The 5,196-nt window shown below is 44.2% G+C and overlaps 1 pseudogene; it reads left to right on the forward strand.

Annotated features, from left to right (window-relative positions):
• Positions 1-4,129: 4,129 nt before the first annotated feature.
• LOC136650118 (5S ribosomal RNA) lies at positions 4,130-4,249 on the forward strand (annotated as a pseudogene).
• Positions 4,250-5,196: the final 947 nt, after the last annotated feature.

A 5,196-nucleotide genomic window follows, 5' to 3' on the forward strand; every position in this document is an offset into this window, starting at 1 on the left:
GGTATTACAAATGCAACCTTAGAAAGCGAAATGTTACCTTTGGGGGGGGGGGGGAATGGATGATTTTAATAATGAGCATGTATTTGAGTAATGATGATTATGGAGAGCATCAGTGGCCATGTTCTCACAGAAGATGAAAACTTGTGTCTAGGTTGTCCCACTTCACACTGTAGATAGGGGCTCACATGATTACATCCTCCTCCATACATTACATTGCTAGGCACCAAAACTTGTATGTCAGGGACAAGGCTAAGCTAGAAATCTTCTCCCCATCTAGTTTTTTGTTTTGTTTTTGTTCGCAGTTAATCATGCCAACCCCACCTTCAGTCTGCAGTGGTACAGCCTAACATTCCAATCCTATCCCCTCTCCCTGCGGAACTAGCGTTCTGGCGACATGGTCATTATGAATGCCGTCTGAAAGCGCACAGAGCTGCACGCTTCCAAAATGCAGAGGCTGGACGGCCCCATGCATAGTGGCGGCAAGCACAGCACCTGCTGATGGAGATAGGTTGGCAGGGAGGGTGGGGGCATGTTAGAGATGGGACGGGATGGCCCCCATGGAAGGCTTAGGGGAGGTAAAGGAAAATATTTTCCCTTAATAACAACAACAACAACAACAACAACAAGGTATTTATATACCGCCTTTCCAGTCATCGGATTACTCCTCTGTCTTTATTCAAGGTGGTTTACATAGGCAGGCATTTCTAAATCCCTCAAAGGGATTTTTACAAACATAAATGTTCTCTCTTTCAAGAACCAACAACATTTCAGAATGGATCTTCCTGGTTTGGTCTCACCTCTGGCCTCCAGTTCTCCCTGGCAGGCTGACAAGCAGTTGCATCTCTCACACGGAGGGCAGCCAAGACGCTTCTTGCCCACACCAAGAGCAGGTGGAATCACTCAGCTGGGCTTGTCAGCTGCTTCAAGGTCTCGCCATTCTCAGCCGTTCAGGTAGCTGCCGGTGTCCTGGAACTGGCGACCTTCTGATGTTATCTTCGGGCTAATGGAAGCTCTACCCTCTAGACCAGCCCTCCTGCCCTTACCTCTCCCAAGCCTCTTAATCTGCTCTCCTCCCTCCCCGAAGGATGCAGTGCAATCCTCCCTGGTGCAGCCACAACAGCAGAAGGAGGCAGGGAGGAGTAGGATTGGCCTATATGTATAATTTTACTACTTCAGCAAGAAACAGGCCAGTGAACGCATAAAGCAGGATATGCACATTATCGCCACACTCTAACAGAGTACTCCCAAAGTTGCACAGGACCAGCTAATTGATGCTCCAGTCCTGGTGATTATCTGTTTGGAGGAGAAGAGGGAGCAAGAGTGACCAAAGGTCACCTCCCACCTTCTTTCCTGAGCAGTTTAGCAAGAGTCCAGCTTTTCCAAAAAATAGTATGGCAACAAAAAGCAGAACATGTATGAGCATCTCTAGCTCATGGATCATTACAAGCATCTGTAATTCACCGTTCATCGAGGGATAGCCAAATGGCCATTCATCTCATGTATGTGACTGGAGGGGCTTTTCTTGCAAACTCTTTTCAACCTCAGTAAAGACCTTGAAATTTGGCCAAACCTGAGCCTAAAATACTCAGCATGCTGAAAAATTGCACATGCTTGAATATTTTGCTCTGTGTAGCTATGTATTATTAAGTAAATAGCAAGAAAATCCCAAGGAAGCTTTGGGAAGAATTAGAAGTCGAGAGAATGTCTGACCTTAGGAAAAATTAATGAGTTGCCTGGAGTAGAGAGATGAGTCTGCGAGGGCAAATAAAGAATTTGGTTCAACTATCTGTGAGGTCTTCTGTACCTTTGTTTCTCTGAGAATCCTTTCCCCTACAGAACGCAAGACCAACCTCTTTGCATGAACTCCCTCTGAAAGCTGAGAGCTTGATACTTGAACCCAAGCCTGGAGGGTTACACTTACATTTGAAAGGGTTTGTTTGTTTCTCAAACTGACCTTGCACCGTATCTACATTATGTATGGAGATCAGCAGTTTGTATGGAAAATGAGATAGGTTGTCTTTCTATACTGAGATTTGATAAATCTTCATATGTTTATGAAGCTTCAGCAATGTCTATATAATATTTCACAACAGGCTCCAGAGGATCTAAGCACAGGCTATATCTTTCAGGCATGTGTGAGCCCTCTCTTTTTAGAAATAATGTTAAATATGCCTTTTGGGGTGGGGAACCTGCAGCCTTCTAGGACAAGGGTCTCCAAAGTATGGCCCGGTGAACACATCCTGCCTGCAGCAACTTAAAATATTTTTATTGCTAATATTTTTTTGCTACCATTTGACATTTTTACTCATGTGTTATTTCTCAGGTTAAGCTCAGCATTATTTCTTTGTCATTGTCACATTTATCTTTGGGTCTGAATTATATACATGCTCCATTTATATACATGCTCCAAGAAGTGTGAATTAGCAGTGATCATTCCACATGCGCTGCCTCTGATGCATTCTCGGCATCACCTGGCAGGATAAAGTTCCAAACAACACAGTCCTGGAATGAGCTGGAATCCCTAGCATGTATGCTCTGCTGAAACAGAGACACCTGCGTTGGCTCGGTCATGTCATGAGAATGGATGATGGCCGGATCCCAAAGGATCTCCTCTATGAAGAACTCGTGCAAGGAAAGCACCCTACAGGTAGACCACAGCTGTGATACAAGGACATCTGCAAGAGGAATCTGAAGGCCTTAGGAGTGGACCTCAACAAGTGGGAAACCCTGGCTTCTGAGCGACCTGCTTGGAGGCAGGCTGTGCAGCATGACCTTTCCCAGTTTGAAGAGACACTTGGCCAACAGACTGAGGCAAAGAGGGAAGGCCCATAGCCAGGGGGACAGACCAGGGACAGACTGCACTTGCTCCCTGTGTGGAAGGGATTGTCACTCCCAAATTGGCCTTTTCAGCCACACTAGACGCTGTTCCAGAACCACCATTCAGAGCGCGATACCATAGTCTTTCGAGACTGAAGGTTGCCTACATCATCTGAATTATATGATGCTTACAAAAAAGATTCAAATAAAACTTATTCATTCATTTAAATTTCATCAATTCATTCATAAAGTTGATTTTTTTTTTCAGCCCACGAAAATGTGAAAAATATAAGATCTGGCCCTCGTACTGAAAAGTCTGGAGACCCCTTTTCTAGGCCATTAAATGCGACCTTTTGCGTGAACAAATTTTGCGTGAACAAATCCTTTTATTTTCATTAATATGATTTTGTTCGTCTTTTATTAGTTTTCTTTTAATCCTAAAATGACAGTATTTAAAATACCAAAGAGTAAAAGAAGCCCCGACTGATGGCCGCAATTATAATAGTAGTAAGTCACAAGGGCTATTTGAACACCTGCTACGCTCATGATTTCGTTCTAATGCGACTCTAGAATATACCGTGGATACTCTTCTATAAGACAAATTCACAGATAAAACCAGGGCAATTTTTCAGCCAAAAATCATGGAAAGTTCCATGACCCTCAGATAAGTTGGTTGGAGGGGGTGGGAACTTAGGGAATGGTGCTTGAGAGGAAGCGCTACAGCTTGCCCTGAAGCCTGATTGACAGGGAGGAACAAACCACACCACTGTTTTTGAAGACATTAATAAGATGCATATGCGGTAATGTCTGCCATTTCCCAGAGGGAGGAGGTGAGGAGAGAGGAAATGCGTTTTCAATCTGCAGTTGTACAGTGTTTGCAGATGGCAGCTGCAGCCCGCCTGCTTGTAATGTTGAGAAGTCTGGGAGAGGCACAAAAGAAAGGCATGGCCATCCGGAGCAGAGGGTCTTTAATCTGCATTGAGTTTTTCCTGGTTGCTGCAACACCCCTGAACTACCCTCAGCCTCAGATAGGACAAAGAGGCAATCCTGCCTTGATTTTGCGGTAAAAAATTCTTGTCTTATAGGCATGCATCTATGGTGTGTGCTAATTTTCCCAAGCGACTGGCTCTACTACCACCCAAGACTGGTTGGCGAGGGGTGGAAGAAGAAGGGAAGAGTCTGTGGGGGACTCCGGTCTACTATCAACCTTTGAGAAGCAGTCACAACAAAGTCATTGAAAGGTTAATTGTTATTTAGAATTAACCATTTTTTAATTTTTTGAAGTTAATATAAAGTAGTTAGATTTTTAAAAAATAATGTTTATTTTTACCCTGCACGTGCTCGATCTCATCTGATCTCAGAAGCTAAGCAGGGTCAGACCTGGTTAGTACTTGGATGGGAGACCACATGGGAATACCAGGTGCTGTAGGCTTATACCATAGTCTTTCGAGACTGAAGGTTGCCAACCATATCTAATTGAAGTTTCTTGAACATGGCCTTATTAGATTACAGGTAACTTAATATGGCCTTCCAACATGAAAAGGTTCCACACTTCTGGACTGTACAAACAAGAACGCACAAAAGAAATGAGCTCAGTGTGGAAATCGAGATAAATGGCAGTTGCATAGCAGCTGTGAATAAGTGGGTCGAACCGAGTGATTTCAGGGTGTTGTCATACTCTATTTTGCCATTCCATGAATTACAATCTAGTCACAAATCAACAGGATGTGAGGAGAGGACAAATATCCCACATAAATCCTGTACAAACAAGAGTGACATTTATCACCCCCAAATTTCTTGTTATGCTCAGTGACAAGAAAGACACTTTTTTACTGCTTTCCATCCAACTGCATCTGACATGTCTTGAGATTGATTCTTGCATGGATGACTTGCTTGGTTCAAGTTTGCCAGTCTGTGTGTGTGCATGTGTGTGAGTATAAATGAGTGAGCTTTTCTCTCATTTAAACCATTTTTTAGGTCAAGGGCCTCCAAACGCAGCCCAGGGGCCACATCCAGCCCTCAAGAAGATTTGATTCAGCCAACAGTATGTGGTGGGAAAGCTTGACTGTTCTGGCCTGCAGCAACCTGTTGATGGGTGAGGAATGCAGAGCCTGGTGTGGATACATGCTTCCACTGAAGATGCATCCCTGAAGATCGCCCCAGAAGACTGAGCTCAGCTCCATAAGTATGTCTGTGTGTGTGTGTGTGTTCCAGATACATTCAATACCCTGATCAGACTGCTTGCCAATCAGTCCAACACATACTGCCTGCTCCCTTACCACTATCACTGCAAGATGCTAGCCTGGAATGGGATAGTATACTGCCACCTGCAATCTCAGCAGAGTCTTCACAGACCCTCATCCATAAAGTCACACAACA

This window comes from Tiliqua scincoides, chromosome 4, assembly GCF_035046505.1.
Source record: "Tiliqua scincoides isolate rTilSci1 chromosome 4, rTilSci1.hap2, whole genome shotgun sequence".
In the NCBI taxonomy this organism is placed as follows: domain Eukaryota; kingdom Metazoa; phylum Chordata; class Lepidosauria; order Squamata; family Scincidae; genus Tiliqua; species Tiliqua scincoides.